The sequence below is a fragment of the Dipteris shenzhenensis genome, chromosome 13, assembly GCF_047967505.1.
Source record: "Dipteris shenzhenensis isolate YYH24624 ecotype China chromosome 13, Dip_SZ_1.0, whole genome shotgun sequence".
In the NCBI taxonomy this organism is placed as follows: Eukaryota; Viridiplantae; Streptophyta; class Polypodiopsida; order Gleicheniales; family Dipteridaceae; genus Dipteris; species Dipteris shenzhenensis.
The window spans coordinates 6,697,064-6,715,911 of record NC_141608.1 but is presented as its reverse complement, the minus strand read 5'-3'; positions in this window follow the sequence as shown (position 1 = coordinate 6,715,911).

Sequence of the window (18,848 nt, the reverse complement as noted above, 5' to 3'; positions counted from 1 at the left end):
CTCCCTTATACATATATAAAAATATAGCACATAGATGATAAACATAGCATAGTTTAAAAGCTTCTAAAAGATTTGGCTTATATTTCATTTGTGTACCTCTACAAGATCATTAGCATCCTTATGATATGCAAATTCAGCCAGACTCATCTGACCAAAGAAGAACTATACCTCATTTGTGCCCACCATTAGCTGTGTAGGAATAGACTTCTTCATACTTGTGCCACAACAACCAACCATCCCTACCACCTAGATGCATGTGAAGCACTCTGAAATTGGTGCCTCTTAAGTCAAGAGCTTTGCAAGAATCGCTGATCATCTTTCAAGACAATCCTAAGGGCATGTTATCTATGTTTTCTTCGTCAAAGTACACCAGTATGTAGCGGCTCTCGGCACATACAACAGCATTGCACTTCTTCCAGCATTGTGCCTTCCTTTGGCCAGCATTTTCAAACAACTGCTACACAAATTACACTAGAGCTGGTGTAAACTTTGAGAATTTACAGGTTTATGTGCAATGCTAGGGCGGATAATTTAGCAAGTTATGGCATTGCTGGTCTGTATTCAACAAGATATCAAATGAGGCCCATTGGCACCACTGCATATCTGGATTTGCAAATCTCTTTGTCATTTGAACACCGTTCTTGCTCTATTCTTTTGAGTTTCCAACCTATCAATGCTCTATGATGGGCTAAGTTTAAGTTTCACCGACGCATTTGTTGGGCTCCGTCGAGTTTCATTCTTTCCTTTGAAAGAAGGGCCTACATGAAAATGTTCTGATCGTGGCCTATCTAGGTCTAATCCCATAAGAAATGGATGAAAAAAATACCCCATAGTTAAATTATCCACATAGCTGAGCAGCATCTTCAGCTTGCTGCCGCCCTTCGATGCTAAGCCCACATGCATTCCCACTGTCATCGCATCAACAACCTATGTCAATCGATGTAGGGATGTGTCCGCACTTGGTCTGAGGTCCTGTCTGAGGTCCTTTACACACCAAAGGGTGCCCAATGTTGGACGATCGTTTGGACCAATAGAAAGCCACCTCTTTACACATACAATGCCCAAGCTTAGACCTTTTAATTCGACATGGAGTCCACATCGTGCCTTGAGAAAGGCTTCTTTGGGCAGCCAAGCTTGGCTGCCCACCAATGGGTAGGGCTAGATTCAGCCAATCACCATCATGATTTGGGTCCCCCAGCTCCACACCCATCCAAGCCCTCATTTTTACAAAAGGGGTTTGTACTTGGGCGATGTGTAATAGGGGTGCCCATCTATGGGCACCCATTTTTTAATGATCTCACAATGGGCAGTTAGTTTGTAACAGGGGGTGCCCATTTCAACCCGCCCATGAATGTTTTTGGGTGCCCACACTTTGGGCACCCTTTGGTGGTGTGTAGACAGCCTGAAACTCATGGAGGATGACCAACCAATGGTTCCAATTCTTGCGATTCTAAACCAAAGGGCTAATGACAAAGGCAACAGTTGTGCAAGCAACTGCGGTGGATGCCATAGCAATCCTAATTGATTTTTGTGATTATCTAGAATTTGGAGGAGGCAAGGTAGTGCCAAGGCTAAAATTGGAGGCAGGAAGATGTATGTGTGGGTAGGAGGAAGGAAATTAGATGGACAGACAGGAAGGAGGAGGAGGATGAGGAGGATCAAAGGGGGATAGGGAGGGGGTTCAGGGGAGAGGGAGGTCGAGGGAATCCATATTTGGGGAGGGAAGGAGAAGAAGAAGAAGAAAGGTGTGGAGTGGAGCTTTGGATTAAATGCATGATACAAAGCAAAACAAGATGAATTTCATTCATGTGGCTACTTGAGATGCTGCATTGAAAAGAGGGTGAATGAAAAGATGGAGAAGAAGAAGAAGAAAGACGCGGAGTGGAGCTTTGAATTGAACGCACGATGCAAAGCAAAACAAGATGAATTTCATTCACGTCACCTGCTTGATATGGCGCACTGAAAAGAGGGTGAATTTCAGTCTGAGAGATATAGAGAAGACAAGTTGAATACTGTGACGCCAAAAATTGATATTTTTAACTTGGCATTGATATTGTTTTTCTCTATGTTTGATAAGAGTTTGAGTATCAAGTGATAGCCTAGCGGCTCTCACTTAGTTCTATTTTCTATGATATCGTATGGGATGGAGAGGATGAGTGGAATGGCTCATTGTAAATACCATAGGTATGAATTATAAATACCTTGGTATGGGGTGAGAGTTATTTGTGTATGGGATATTATGGAGTTTTTTAGAAAATAGGAAGAGTGAGTCATATAAAGAGGTGGGCTCATGTCCATGTGTTCCAATAATATAAGAGAGGCCACATGCCAAGCATGTGGAAGGAATGTGGAGGAGTGTGAAGTCAAGAGGAATCCTTCTAGAACTCCTATGTGGAATAAGGAGGATGTGGACATGTGGAAAAGAGAGGGTCCCTATGGGCTCCATGTGAGGAGACTCTTGACTTTCTCAATATTTTAAGAGTCTTGAGCATCTTTTGATGGGACACATGGCAAGAGTAGCCAAAAAGGACATGGATGGTGACATACGTGCTTAGGTGATTGATGGGAAAAGGAATCTACAGGCAGCAATTGTAAATGGGTGAAGGAGGGTAACAAAATCTCTATAAAAGGAGCCCTCCTCTCCCTTGTTCATCAGAATCTCTTCCACCATTGGGCCTTATGTTGCTGTAGTTCTAGTCTCCCCAAGCCTCTTCCATGAGCCTTCTCTTCCTCTTGTAGATATTCTCTTATGTAGACTCTTGAGTCCTTCTCTCTCTAGTTTATTCTCTCTCTATGAGTAGTCTTGGAGCTCCCACTCCCTCTTGTATGTATGAAACCTCTTCTTCTCCCTTGTGTTTGTAGTGTTTGAAGAAGATGACCCTAAAACCTCACAATGCTGGTGGGAGGTGGAGTTCTCCAAACCCCCCAGCAGTCTCCACTGAATGTTTTCCCCATATCTTAGTGGCTTTCCACTACTCTTTACTACATGGATTTGCCTTTTTCCATAGAAAATGGCCAAACTATCACAACCTATATCATTTGATTGACAAATCCTAGAGGAATTAAGTCACTTGCCCTTGCTCCATCATCCAAATTTAGAAGTACAAAAGTGTGAGAGAGAAAGCATGTTGGGGCCAAGGTATAAGTAGAGGGGATGTGATTGAAGGCTATTGAGGTGGATGGTACAAATACAAGTTGCATGAGGGTGCATTAAATGGTAGGTCTATGAGTCATAGGATAAGGGAAGAATTAAGGGTAATGTATAGTTCCCAAAAAGGTACCCTTTGTGCAAAGACACATATTTTGACTTGTGATGGAAAGGCAAGTGGAAAGGTAAAATTCAATTGAGAAAGGATAGATTTCAAAGTGAAAGTGAAATTGGGATAGCAAATAGTGACTAGCAAGAGCAACCCATGAAAGAAGGCAAAAAAGGACAATGTCCTAAATTAATTCCCTTCCCCATGTGAATGTGCTTTGGCCGTGATTTTCTCTATTGCATTAGTGTTTGAAGGACTAGTATAAAACCTTTGGATAACAAAAAAAATCCCATTCTCATAGCTAGAAGTTCCATCCTTCAGTGGCCATGTTCATCTCAAGAAGCACTCTCTATAAAGACATGGGCAGACAAAGCCATTATTTTGTAGGCTACTTTGAATAGGCTTTTCTTGGCATGTTCAACCTTGAAATTAGCATGAGGCAATCAAGGTGCAATTATGCCAAAAGCAAGGAGTGGAACATATCAACATTCAGCACAAGTAAGCATAGGGGAGTAACTTGAGATATAGGAAAACCTCATTTTGGGATGGGAAAGATTGAGGCAATATGATAAAGAGAGTGTGATGGAGTTCACAACATGGTTTTGAAACTTGGGAAAAAAGTGAGGGAGATAAACTTTTAAGTATATAATGAGTCTCAAACCATGCATCCATTACGAGCTTGAAATGGCTATCAAGTTTGTTGAAATTGCAAAGAGAGATTCAAATTGTAAAGAGAGAGTCAAATCCAAGAAGAAAACTTGGATAATACCAATGAAGGCATTTCATTCAAAACTCCCTCTAGTTTGAGCAATTCTAACTTTTTTAGATGGAAATGTTGGGATTTAATAATGTGAGCCCCCAAATGATTAGGACATGGCTTGTAGGCAAGAAGACGTTTCTCAAGGAGGCCACATGGGCTAAGAAAATGGAAGCCACAGTAGCTAAACATAGAGATAAATGAGGGGTCTTCCATGTAGGCGACAATAGAGGTTGCCACATGAGCAACATCGCTCCACCTAATTCTCATGCTCCTTTTGTAGCCTCCAGTTAAGAGGTATGATATCCAACATGTTTAACAGTTGGGCTATAACGGATTCAGCATATATGGAGAACCCTTTTGGCAAAAAGGGGAGGCCAAAAACAAAATCCCCTGAGCCATAGGTAGGGACTGAGGCCGCCTTTATGTACTTAGGACCCACTATCTTCACAAGGCACCCTAGCTTGGAATGCATGGATGACAAAAACCCATGGAGGAGGGACTTTGCAGGGTGAAACCCTAACCAATGAGTTGCATGTAGTACCTATCATTGACTGTAGGCTTTTCTAAATCTTTTGTAAGTTTCAAACTCTATCCCATGGGAGTGGCTACAATCTTGCAATCTGCCATATGAAACTTCTTTAGGAGACTCTCAACATATTTGAGCTGACTCATAAAAATGCTGTCTGAATCTTTCTAGAAAACGAGTCCAAAACTCAATTCCAAGACAATATGCATGAGTCCAATATCTTGTTGAGAGTTGTGGTGCCATGAGCACATGTAGAGCAAAGGTATGAGCAAAGGGTAAGCTGCCACATGGCATGGAGGAGATATCCCACATGTGAGCAAGCAAATGGATGTAAGTACCCTCACCTATAAAAGGGAGGTTCATTTGAAGTAATATCAATCAAGCACTTTGCACTATCTCAAGATTCTTTTTATGAGTCCAAGCTAATCTATCTTGGAACCTAATTGACTTGAGATACATGTCATGAGCACTCTCTTCATCATGTTTCCACACAGGTTCCATCCACCTTAGAGTGCTCCATAGATCCTGAGGCACATATGTTTTGTCATGGTATCAGAGCATAGGTTTAGCTCTCCTAGTTTAGCTCATTAGTAGTTCACTAGGATTGCTTCCATTCCTAGATTAGTTGTAGGCATGTCTTAGGAGCTCATGTTTTTCTCCTAGGTTAGTTTTAGTTTTTAGATTGAGAGAATTTCGTCCATTGAATGAAAATTCCATTCATTGCTATGAGATATTTCCATCATTCTTGATGAGAGAGAGAGAGAGTTCATTCCTTTTTAGAGATCTATTTTGTGAGATAGATCTGTGAGAGTTGTTCTTCTCTTCCGAAGAGAGAAATTTGGTTGAGAGAGCTTTCTTTCATGCTGTTTGAGAACGAAAGGTTTTCTTTGAGATTTGAAAGAGAAAGAGAATCATCCTATCTATCCTATCAGAAAGATATATGGAACATAGATAGAATTTTGTGACCATTGTGTATCCGAAAGGAAGCAACTCCAACAGAAGGCCATTGACATCAACAGCCACCTATGTGATTGCAGAAAACATCTTCCACACAGTTCTTAGATGCACGTGATAGCCAGCCCTGCGAGCTCCAAGGCGACCCCAACAGAGCGGCTTGCCAGACGATCATCTATGACAACAGATTGCCAAACTTGAAGGTGGCCTTCTCCAGCAACGTTCCTACAAGGCCAGCCTAAGGCACCTCTATAGCCTCATCTCACACTCAAAGCAGCGCACACAGCGCTGAGCCGACCTCCTGCAAGCTCCTATCTACAACTAGCACCTCCAAACAACTCGCAGCACCTAAGAGCACCAAAATGACCCGCTCCTGCAAGGCAGCCGCAACACAGAAGGCTCTCATATGCCTCAGCAACTAACGGACTCCACAGGCAACTAAGGCCCTCCATCAACGAAGACCAACAGCCAGTCGCCACGGATGGTTCAACCACCTGCAATAGGCTGCACCGACATCCTCGACTCAACGACAGTCTTCACCGCAACAGCAACTCTCAAACTCTGAGAGAACACAACGACAAACGACCATCAGTCGACGGCCTCCTCAGTGACTCCAACTGCGCATCCACGCCGGGCAACAAGCTCCTACGAGGCTACATCTCCAGCGTCTCCATCGATCTCCCTGCGACCTTCCAGCACGCAAAAAAAAAAACCGTGACTGTCGTCGCCTTCTCTAGTCAGATTTCTCTCACAAAGATTCCAAGGTCTCCCTACAAAAAGACACGTGGCAGATAAATACTAACTAGGGTTAGTTAGAAGCATCCTTAGTTGAGTTTGAAATCACTATGGTTAAGTTAACCTTGGGTTTAGTTACTGGCTAGAGTAAAGTTACCATGGTTAGGTTTATTGAGGTTTGGTTAAGTGAATGTTTTGCCACATGGCACAGTGCCACCTAAGCACACAGAGCCTCTTGCTAAGCACAGCATGGAATTCAGCATGTGAATCCCTGTGCCACATCATCAAAGGCCCTCTTCTTCACAAAACCTTCAACAAGGCGTAACTTGCAATCCAAGAAGAATTTGCACATGCTCCAAAAAGGAAAAGTGATCGTCTTTTCGAGCTCTACGCGCCTGTCATGTCAGAATCATTGTATGCAATTAGACACTGCCAATATTGAAAGAAATCAATTGGCAAGACCTTTGCAACAAATGAAAAAGCAAAGCATGAATGCACACATCATTGTCATAAGCATGCCAAAAGCACAAGTGTATGAGATGACCATAGCATGAAACATGGCATCCACACATAAAGCATTAAGGCACATGGAAGAACAAAGCATCATGCATGAAGCTACGTCAAGCAAAGAAGCAAACAAGGTCATCATCAAGCCATGAGCAGAATGACAGGAATAACATGTATTGAAAAGCAAAAACTTTGCCAACCTTGCCTATGTTTTGTAATCAAACCTGACCACCTGAGAGTAGCTATGAAAGCACCCAGGGGAGGTATTGACATGTAAAAACCACACTTGACCACCTTAAGTAGCAATGCAAGCACTAAGGGGAGGTGATGGATTTGTAACTCACATCTGACCACCTTGCAGTAGCCAAAGGATTATGGCACCAAGGGGAGGTGTTGAGAGTTGTGGTGCCATGAGCACATGTAGAGCAAAGGTATGAGCAAAGGGTAAGCTGCCACATGGCATGGAGGAGATATCCCACATGTGAGCAAGCAAATGGATGTAAGTACCCTCACCTATAAAAGGGAGGTTCATTTGAAGTAATATCAATCAAGCACTTTGCACTATCTCAAGATTCTTTTTATGAGTCCAAGCTAATCTATCTTGGAACCTAATTGACTTGAGATACATGTCATGAGCACTCTCTTCATCATGTTTCCACACAGGTTCCATCCACCTTAGAGTGCTCCATAGATCCTGAGGCACATATGTTTTGTCATATCTTTCATGTCGAACTCTACAAATAAGTCTTGTTTCAATTTCTTGATGAAGCTATCCTTGTTTTCGATCACAATCAGATCATCTACATACAAAAGTGCAATAGTGATATCTTCCTGTCTACATTTGTAGCAAAGAGTATGATCAACATTGGACTTCATTTATCCCAGATTAGCAAAATACTTTGTACCAACTTCCAGGTGCTTGCTTTAAGCTGTAGAGACTTTTCTTGAGATGGCAAACCTGATTCTCCTTTCCTAGTTCAACATAACCTACTGGTTGTTGCATGTAGACTTCCTCGTCTAGGTAACCCTTGGGAAATGCATTCTTGGCATCAAGCTTGTACACATTCCATCTATTGCTGAGTGTTGCTAGTGATATCAAGAACCCTATGGAATCCATCTTTGCTACTGGAGCATAAGTCTCATCATAATCCTAGCCATATTGCCATGCAAATCCTTTTGCAACTAGTGTGGCTTTGTATCTTTGAATGATTCCATCTAGATTGTACTTTACTTTGTATACCCATTTGTCTATGGCCTTATTTCCTAGTGGAAGGTTGCATAATTTGATCTGCTAGGCTTGTTGACTTTTGATTGAAGGAGTGCCTGCCGATGCTTGTGCTGCCGTTAAAGCCATTTGTTGTAGCTTGTGTAGTTGACCACCGGCTGTGGAGCAGTAGGCCATCTCGTTGTTGTTCGTTGCCTAGCTAGTCTCATTGACTATGGCAAGCTGAGTCATTGTCGCAAGGCTGGGCTTACAGAGAAGAGCAAATTTGGTCGAGTCTTGTTTTTCTCTCAATGAAAGTCTCTCAAGGCAATGAGATCTCTCCCTATCTCTCAAAGACTAACACCTATCTCTCTCTCATTAACAAGAACTTTGCTCATATCACTTTCTCTCAACACTATCTCTCTCTTGAAGAAGATATGAATATACTCACTCTCTCGCATTAGCAGAAATTCCTCCAAGGAGTAAAGAACTCTCAATGGATGATGGAAATTTTCTCTCTCTAACTGGAAACCCTTCATCAACAGAATGAAAGCATGAAGCTCAATCTCTCAATTAATCACACTCTCTCATACAGATTGGAAACCCTTCATCAACAGAATGAAAGCATGAAGCTCAATCTCTCAATTAATCAAACTCTCTCATACAGATCGCAATGCCTCAGCAGAAGGCAAGGGAGCTCTGATACCATGACAAAATATGAAGAGGGGAGAGGAGAAGAGTGGAGATGAGGAGAGAGGGCACAAGTAGAGAGAACACCACAAATGACACTAGATTTAGTTGAAAATGTAGAATATATACAAACCCATTTATGGTTAGGGTTAGGGCTAACCCTTTCCTTTATAGCACTCTATATGTGCTAGTGCTATGCACATGTAATCACATGATTTTGAGCATGGTCTCTCAACAGGGGTATTACTAGTAGGTATTAGCTACACAAATAGCCCCAAAGAAAACAAGAGTGCACAAGTGCACACTCAATGCACATAGGCATTACCTCCTAGCTTAGTGGTAAAGCAAGCCCTTTTGGATGTAAAAGAGGAAGCAGATCCTTTTTTAAAGGGAGTTGGATTAATTTAAGTGGTAATTTGAAACAAACAACTTATTTAATTTTAAAAAAATTAAAGTGGAAATTCACAAAGCGGTTTCAATCCTTCACTATAGCCCTCCCTCTAAGGAGGCAGTGCTAACAAATAGAGAGACAGAAGGAAAAAATGCGCCTATGGGTCATCGTCGAGCATCTTGTGGATCTACAAAAAAATTGTGTATATTTACTCGTATATGGTGTTCTATATCCGCACACATACATACAAAGCTACACCCACATATACACACAATTATACTTTGGGACCACTTTACTAGTGGTCCCTATTTTTAACTCATCACCCTAGGGACATTTATGCTCATTAACATTAACACAAATTAATAAATAAAATGGTATAGAAACAAAATGGTATATGTTGATTCCATTGTGTTACAAAATGTTAAGCCCGCAATTCTAATGCATTTCCAAAAAGTTCAAGGTTGACAAATATGCATACCAAGAAAGACTAAGAGATTCAACCTAAGAAGTACAAAATGAAGAGTAGATAAGAAGGAATTAAAATATAGTGAGAAGCAATGTATTCTAGGGACAATGCTAAAGATAGTGTTGTCGTATTTCCTTAGTCATCATCTTCTTCAATGGTCCCCTCTCCACCATCATGGGGATCATTATTACCCTCTTGATCCTACATAGAATTGCAATAGACAACTTACACAAGACAACTTACACACTAAGAGTTTGCAATTCACTTAAGGATACATGTTTACCTCAATGTATTAGAAGATTCACCATCCTTTGTCCCATTAAAACTTTGCCACATGCTAGGATAAGGGCCTTTAGAATAAGTAGATGATAAATATAAATGAGGAAACTAGGTTGAAGAAGATGACCCTAAAACCTCACAGTGCTGGTGGAAGGTGGCATTCTCCAAAACCCCCAGTAGTCTCCACTGAATGTTTTTCCCATAGCTTAGTGGCTTTCCACTACTCTTTACTACATGGATTTTCCTTTTGCCACAAAAAAGGGCCAAACTTTCACAGCCTATATCATTTGATTGACAAATCCTAGAGGAAGAAAGTCACTTGCCCTTGCTCCATCTTTCAAATTAATAAGTACAAAAGTGTGAGAGAAGTCATGTTGGGGCCAAGTTGTAAGTAGAGGGGATGTGAATGAAGGCTATTGAGGTGGACAGTAGAAATACAAGTTGCGTGAGGGCTCTAGGTCTATCAGTTGTAGAATAAGGGGAGAATTCAATGGTAATGTATAGTTCCCAAAAAGGTACCCTTTATGCTAAGACACATATTTTCACTTGTGATGGCAAGGCAAGTGGAAAGGTAAATTTCAATTGAGAAATGATAAATTCCAAAGTGAAAGTGAAATTCAGATAACAAATAGTGACTAGCAAGGGCAACCCATGAAGGAAGGCAAAGAAGGATAATGTCCTAAATTAATTCCCTTCCCCATGTGAATGTGCTTTGGCTGTGATTTTCTCTATTGCATTAGTGTTTGAAGCACTAGTAGAAAACCTTCGGATAACAAAAAAAATCCCATTCTCATAGCTAGAAATTCCGTCCTTCATTGGGCATGTTCATCTTAGCATGTTCAACCTCAAAATTAGCATGAGGCAATCAAGGTGCAATTATGCCAAAAGTAAGGTGTGGAACATGTCAACATTCATCACAAGCAAGCAGAGAAGCAAGCAGAGGGGAGTAACTTGAGATATACAAAAATCTTATTTTGAGCTAAGTAGAAAAATTCAAATTCATGATTCAAAAAATGTGAGAAATTTGCATGAATGATTCGAAGGAAGGAAAAAATCGAGCAAAAAGGTGGTGACACATCATGTTTTTTCCATAAAATTGACACATCATCCATTCATATTCATACGAATAACTTATTCGTATGAATAAACCTGTTATAGTATGATTATGTGGCTCTGTTCCTGTATTTAAGCTAATAGTTTGCCAGTTTCTCTTCTCACACTTGGTTCCCTAGCCGAGCATAAGAGATCAAACAAGGAAAAGAAAGAAGAAAGGCCCTTCAAGGTTGCAAAAGCAATCTAGAAGGTTTGAAATAAGATGGAGTTTGTTTGTGGGAGCTTTAGGATCTCTTATTTGATTTACTTAGATCTCTTGTGAGAATTGTGGTTTGGTCTTTGTGTCTTTGTTTGTGGGAGCTCCAGGTTCTCTTTGTTGAGTGCCTTCGATCTCTGGTGAGAGATGTGATTTTGGTGTTTTTGTGTCTATGAAATTTGTTTGTGGGAGTCCTAGGATCTCCTTGTTGAGTTCCATAGATCTCTTCTGAGAAATATGATTTTGATTTGTGTTTGTTTATGATGTTAAAGTGAATTTGTTTCTTTGTGCCTTAGTTTAATCGAACACTTAGAGTCTCATTCTCACACTTTCTTTGAATGAATATTTAATATTCTTTCAATAGAATATGAAAAAATACAAAGAGTTTTAAGGTCTCTATGAATTTAAAGTTTTAAAGGTTATTAGAACACTTGTCTCATTCTTACACTTTCTTTTGAATGAATATTTAATATTCTTTCAATAGAATGTGAATGAATGATTTCCCAATTTGAGTATATTCTTTGAATAAAAATCAATCCATGTCTCCCAATTTTCATTACTCATTCTTACACTTTCTTTTGAATGAATGTGAATGAATGGTTTCCAATTTGAGTATATTTTTTGAATAAAAATGAATCCATGTCTCTCAATTTTTATTGCTCATTCTTACACTTTCTTTTGAATGAATATTTAATATTCTTTCAATAGAATGTGAATGAATAATTTACAGTTTGAGTATATTCTTTCAATAGAAATGAATCCATGTTTGTGAATGAATGAAATACAATTCGCATTTACATTTTTCTTTGAAAGAATATTTTATGGGCTATGGCACTATGTAGTTAGTATGATTTTTGCAAATTTGTTCATATAAGCAGAAAAGAAAATTAGAGGGCAGATGAGTTGGCTACTCAAGCCATTGTAGTACAAGACCGAGGGGTGGTATCTTTGGTAGACATTGGATGGTAAGAACTGCAAGATGTTCAGTAATATGTGGAAGAAAGCATGTTTCCTCGAGGGTTAACTCCACAACAGAAGTAGAGATTGGTAAGGAAGGCTTGTCCCTATACTATTGTTGATGACATTCTTTATAAATTGGAAAAAGTAAGGTGCTCCATCAGGTGGTCCATCCCTTGGAGACTAGCAGAATGCTAGAAATGTGTCATGAATGCTCCGATCATTTTACTTCAGCAAGCACAGCTAGGAAAATTTTTAATGCAGGTTACTTTTGGCCACGCCTCCATAAGGATGTATATGAATGGTGTCAAAGTTGTAAAGTATTGCAAAAGTTTGGAAGCCGACAGTTGATTCCTGGGCCCTTTAACCCTATTCCAGCATATGGACTATTTGAGAGGTGGGGGTTGGACTTTGTGGGATCACTCCCTCGCTCATATCACGGCAAGCATTATTTATTGGTGGCCACAGATTATGTGACTCGGTGGACAAAGGCAAAGGCATGGTGATACCTGGATGCACCAATGATTATTGCCTTAAATTCTTCTATGCTCAACCACCTTCAGGGCCAGCAGACCCTCTCTATTACTAGAGAGGATCCGCTGCGGGGGGAAAGATGTGACACCAAAAATTGATATTTTTTATTTGGCATTAGTATTGTTTTTCTCTATGTTTGATAGGTGAAGGATGGTGACAAAATCTCTATAAAAGGAGCCCTCCTCTCCTTTATTCATTATCTCTTCCACCATTAGGCCTCATGTTGCTGTAGCTCTAGTCTCTTCCAGCCTCTTCCATGAGCCTTCTCTCCCTCTTGTAGATATTCTCTTATGTAGACATTTGAGTCGAGTCTCTTTCTAGTTCAATCTCTCTTTGAGTAGTCTTGGAGCTTCCACTCCCTCTTGTATGTATGAAACCTCTTCTTCTCCCTTGTGTTTGTAATATTTTGAGTTGCATTAGAGTGGAGTCTCACTCTATTGACAATCAAGATCACTTCATATTCCCTCTCTTGAGTCTCTCTTCCCTTTTCTTTCTTTCAAAGCCTTAAAAGTTCTTTCTATTCGTCTACTCATTGCACACACATGGTCCATCCATTTCCCGAGCCACCAAGGGAGTTACTTACCCTCTTCTAGAACTTGCTCAGGTGAAATTAGCATGGGTGGAGGGCAATTTCTATGACAGTTTGACCCCCTGTTAGTGTTTTGCTCATAACTTTCTGCTCACTAGTCTGATTTCGATGAAACTTATATCAATGTGAAGCTCTCTTCAAGATGCATTTCTCTATTTTATTAGACCTTGAATCCGATACTACATCAAAAGTTATGAGTCTCTGTGTTTGACAATCTGTTTTCATGATAGTTTTTACCCCCATCTAGTAAATCGCCCATAACTTTCTGGCCGCTTCTTTATTTTTTACAAAATGTATATCAGCATGAATTCCATCTCTAGCACATCTCTATATGTGTTTGAATCTTTGATATCATGTATCTATTAAAAGTTATAGGCCTCTATGTCTAATGATAGTTTACAAAGTGTTTTGAGCTAATTGTAAAGGTATCTATGAAGGAGGTGCAATGTTTTCTTGGAACCTACCCATCTGACCTAATCAGCTCCTTCAAACTCCTCGATATATATCATTTCATGCCATGTTGAGCCGCAAGATCTTCTTTCAACAACGTATTGCTCTTCTCCTTAGCGCAAATCAGCTTCCTGAGACTATGGCCTCGACTGGTCCTTTCCTTCTCCCTATGCTTGAGTACATCACTTGGGATGTTACCATCTTCATTCTCATCTAAGGGAGGAAAGTATGGTGTGGTATCTTGGCAGCTTCTTTTTCTTGTCCCTTTCTCAATGATAAATATCTTTGTCACTCGCAGTAGGAAGTGAAGAGGTGTGTGAAGTTTATTACCCCCAACTTCATGTCACAACACTCTACCAAAGGATCACAACGACATGATCTGATGACTTTTAAAAAGCCCCTCCATTGAAAAGTACTCATTTTTTTGATTCATTTAAGATGAGCCTCCAATTGAAAAAAGTGATTGGTTGGAGAGGATATCTGTTCTTCTCTGAGTCTTCTTCAAGGTTCAGGTGGCATTTTTAGCCTCCATCTTGGAGTTTTGTTAGCTCTTTTTTATTTGTTTTTTCTTTCATGCATGTCATGATGTACTCATGCATTTGAGCTTGCTCTTGCAGCTTTCATTCATACTTAATGAAGTAATATTTTTGGAAAAAAAGGTGATTGGAGTATGATTTAAAAAATTTTCATGATTTGACTTGGTTTTATAAAATCTTTATTTGGACTCTATTCAACTTCAATTATCCCATACTTGATTTGGTTTTCGATATTTCAAAGAAAAAATCCATCTCCACTTTAGTGAGTGAAAAGTTTCAAGGGCATTTAATGTTTTGTTCCTACCTCTTCAAGCTAAAAAATATGAATGTGTTCTAAACTAATATATGCAGGATTTCTCCTAACATCCCTATGCATGGAACACCCACTAAGAAAGCCTCCCCCTAGAATGAATTTAAAGACAACTTGATGATTCCATGCTTTCAATTCATTGACCAGATTCTTGAAGATAGTGGGAGCATTGTGACCTTGTGCACACTATACTATTTAAGAAAATCATAGGAGTGTGCATCATTTTAAAATAGCTTGGGGGAGACAAATAGCGGATTTCTCTCCTATAGTTGGACAAATCAATGGCATGAAGGTTTGCAAATTATAGTTCATAGAATTCAAAAAATTCATCCACTTTAAGTAATCAACTTTGTATGCCTAAGGCTTTTATGTAGAAGAAGCAAGTGCTTGCAAGGAGAGGTGATCAACCTAGTATGCCTAAGGGTTTTGTGCATGAGGAGCAAGCACTTGCAAACTTGGGGATGAGCTTCTTCAAAGTTGACCTCTTATTCATGATAAGTTATAATCTTCCTTGTTTTTATTTTTTAGTTAGGAATTTTGTAAGGTAGCTTTGTTTTTAATTGATAGGTAGGTATTTTGTTAGCTCTTATAAAACCTTGTAAGACATGTTCTCAATAACATTTATTGATTATGCCTTTATATGTAGGCTATCCATTGGAAAGGACTTGCCTAGGGACTTGATTCTCTACATCAAGAGAAAAAGAGAACTGAAAGTATCTATGGAGGGTTGGGTGCAAACAAGGATTGCTATTTTAATAATTACATTCTTTGGTTGTACTTGGTCACTTGGTATGCCCAAGGCTGGCATGTGTAAGGAGCAAGTACTTGCAAGCAAAATTAGAGATGAGATTCTTCCAACTTCACATCTTATTCATGACAAGTGAGAATATTCCTTTATTTTTAGTAACATTGACTATGCTTTTTTATGTAGGCTAGCCATTGTAAAGGACTTGCCTATGGACTTGCTAGTTTATAAGTCCAAAAAAAAAGTGTCTTAGTAAGCACATTGTCCCATTGTAATTCAAGGCTAATGGTATAGTAGTAGACCTTTTAGTAGGCATTAGTTTATTTTTATTCATTGCAAGTGGAGTGGATAAAGATGTCATTTCCTTTAAGAAATTTCCTTCAATAAGGACATGTAAATCTACAATGAGATTTACATGTCCATTTTGAAACCATATTCTCTCATAGTGGAAACATATATCCAAATTCTCATAGTTTTCTTTATGAGATGTTAAATTCACCTTTATTCACTAGATTTACTTTGAGTTTACTACATGTGGATATAACTTAAGAGATGTTAAATTCACCTTTATTATATCCGTATATAACTTACATAGTCCTCTTTATGAGGTGTTGCATTCACCTTTATTCATTGGACTTACTTTGTGTTTACTATACAATATGTATAACTTATCTTGGTTTTAACTTTGAGTGGTGGTTTAAGGAGTGCTTCAAGTGGTTGTTTGAGTGTACTTACCAATGCTAAAACAATTGGACTTTCTTTAACATTTTTAGCGGGATTGGCACACTCACTAATTCTACTCAATATCATGCATGCACTTGTATCCTTCAAATGGGGTAAGTTTCTCATAGGCATTGAGGACAATGGTGCCATACTATGTGTCTACTGCCACTGAAGTCTAGGTAGAGATATTGATTGTACTTGCTAAAACCATCTGAATCAAAAAACACAACCCCAAGACATCATCTACTACTACAAAATCAAAAAATAAATCTAGGGTGCTACATGCTTGCATAGTGTCAAAATCCAAATGCACTTGCTTCTTTGTGGAACTAGAATTGGGGGTCCTAGATGTTCTTCATCACCTCTTGAATTGAGGTGGAAGTGTATGTATATATTTGGTAGTGATGCATATGGAGAAGATGGGTATGGATATAGATGAAGGGGCAAGAGAAGACAAATAAAGTGGGGGATCATGCTACAAGTGGTATGATAAATAAATTGAGGGATCATGGTACAAGAGGTATGGCAAATGGAGCTTAATAGTAAGAGCAATGGATTAACTAGGTTCTATGTGACAAGAGATGTAGGTCAAGGTGTAGTTGAGGCACTAGGTGCAAGTATAGTAGATATGGCTTAAGGAAGGAGCGAACATAGGATCTTTAGAGCACAAGGAGAGGGAAGTGGTAAGGTGGGTGTAGAGGGAATTGATACGCTCTTGCCCACGAAATGAGGTGAAAATGCTCCCCAAGAGGAGATGATAAGGGGCTATACCCAAAGGAAAGGGGGGTGGGTACAAGTCAATAGAGAGGGGGATGTGGTGTACCCAAGTCATTAGTGATTGGTTACAAGAGGTAAAGGTGTACACAACAAAAGGGATGAAAAGTGTGGTTACAAAGAGGTAAAGGTGTACCCAAGTATTTTTTGGTACAAGTCAAAATGGAGGAAAGGGGAAAAGGACAATGGCCTAGATAGGAGGATGGGAAGAGGGGAATCTTGAGTGGTGGCAATGGATGGAATGTGGAGGAGAAATGGAGAGGAGTGGATGGTTGATTACAAATGAGGGGCAGGAGGAGAAAAAGGAGGCATTTCAATGGAGGAAGGTGCGGTGGATTGGGGCTAGGTTGTGGGATGGGATGGGAAATATTTTTATTGGTTGAGTGAGAAAAGAAGGATACAATGTGGTCATGTTTTTAAGGGGAAGATGGTAGCAATTGGTAATGGTGATTGTCTATTCTTAAAGCATCTTATATCTGGCATCGTGCCCATGCAAGAGGGGATGCTACACACATGGGTACATTTCACTCACAAGCATGTGAGGCTTGCACATGAATGCAGCGTGCAAGGTCTATGTCAATCGTATGAAATTCAAGGTGAGCATTGATCTTTGTGTTTTTGAGCCTCGTATGAAAAATTATAGTGGTCCGAATTTGGTCTCAAATATATAGTGGTGTTGTCCTTAGATCTCATATTGTATGGGGAATTTGAAAGCAAAGTTCTCTTCTGACTCAACCTCTTGCATGTCACATAAGTTGCAAATACATCACTGACAGGTAATGCCCTCTTCACATCCTATGTCAATACACCCTTAGTGCATGGACATGCAAAACTACCCTATTGAGATCCTCAAGGAATTTGGGAGATTCAATATAGCCATAAGGATTGATAAAACCTAGGCAATGATCTTTGTAAAGGTTAAGCTTTACCAAAGCCTTTGCAAGGTTCTAATCAAATCCTCTATGTGTGGAGCTTTAGGAGATGCTCCCTAATGACCTAATTTTGCTATTAGGATCATCCCAGTCTAAGTTGTACTAGGTAGTGTCCAAAACATGCTACCAACACACATTGTGAATTGTGGTGGCAATCCTCTAGATGTACTCAAAGCATGCATTCACTGCATAAGTGAAGGCCTCCTCTTTTCCCTCCTCTTATGAAAGAAGTAGTTTGACAAGTGTTTTAAGTTTTAACTTTCAAAAAAAATTAGCAAGCAAATTCAACTTTTAAAGCATCTATCTCAATTGTCAAAACTTAAAAAGAGCTCAAAATTTTACTCCACTTTTAGAAATATTAAAGACTTTCTTCATCAAAGTCATTATCATCTTGCTCATCATGATTGTGGCTTAGAAGGCCAATAACATCTTCCTCATCCTCCTCTTTCTCATCGTACGCATTGGTAGTATAACCTTCTAGCTCTTTCTCCTCCTCATTTGTTCAGATTGTAATCTCCACTTCAATTATCAAAGGAGCCTCTTTGCAAGGATGGAATCGTTAACAATATCATGTATCCATTTTGGAGCTTATCTTCTCAAGTAGCTAACTTTTTATGATTGCATAAATATATAAGATTCTCAACTCTATATTTTGGAGTCTATTCCTTCAACTACTATTCCTATTAGGTACTTGGGTTACCAGGTCAGAGTGGGCATTTCTCCATTGCACCATTGTGAATCTGTGTTGGAGAGTGTCAAGAAGAAGCTTCATTTTTGAAGCTCAGGCAAACTTGGCCTTGCTTCCAAGGTAGTGGTGATCAACCAAGTATTGCTAGCCACAGCTTGGTTAACTTGTTCTTATTGGTGCCATTCTAGGGACTACATCACTCAACTCAAAAGACCAATAAGGAATGGTCTAGATGGTTCAGCACATACTAGAGATAGGGTGGCTTGGTAGAATCTGATCCTACACATGTGGGAAGGTGGCCTCAACATAATAGATCTACCATTGCAGAGCAAAAGCTTTATTATGCAAGGTGGTGGTTAGAGGAATCTAGCAAAGGTAGGAACCTTGGAAGGATCCCTTCATTATGTAATTGTCAAGAACAGCGTATTAGGAAATTTGGGAATTTTCAAGTACTTTTGGGAATTCCCAATATGGATAAGATTTGGCCAAATGGTCAAATCTTAATCCCATACTTGAAAGTGGCATCCTTCCT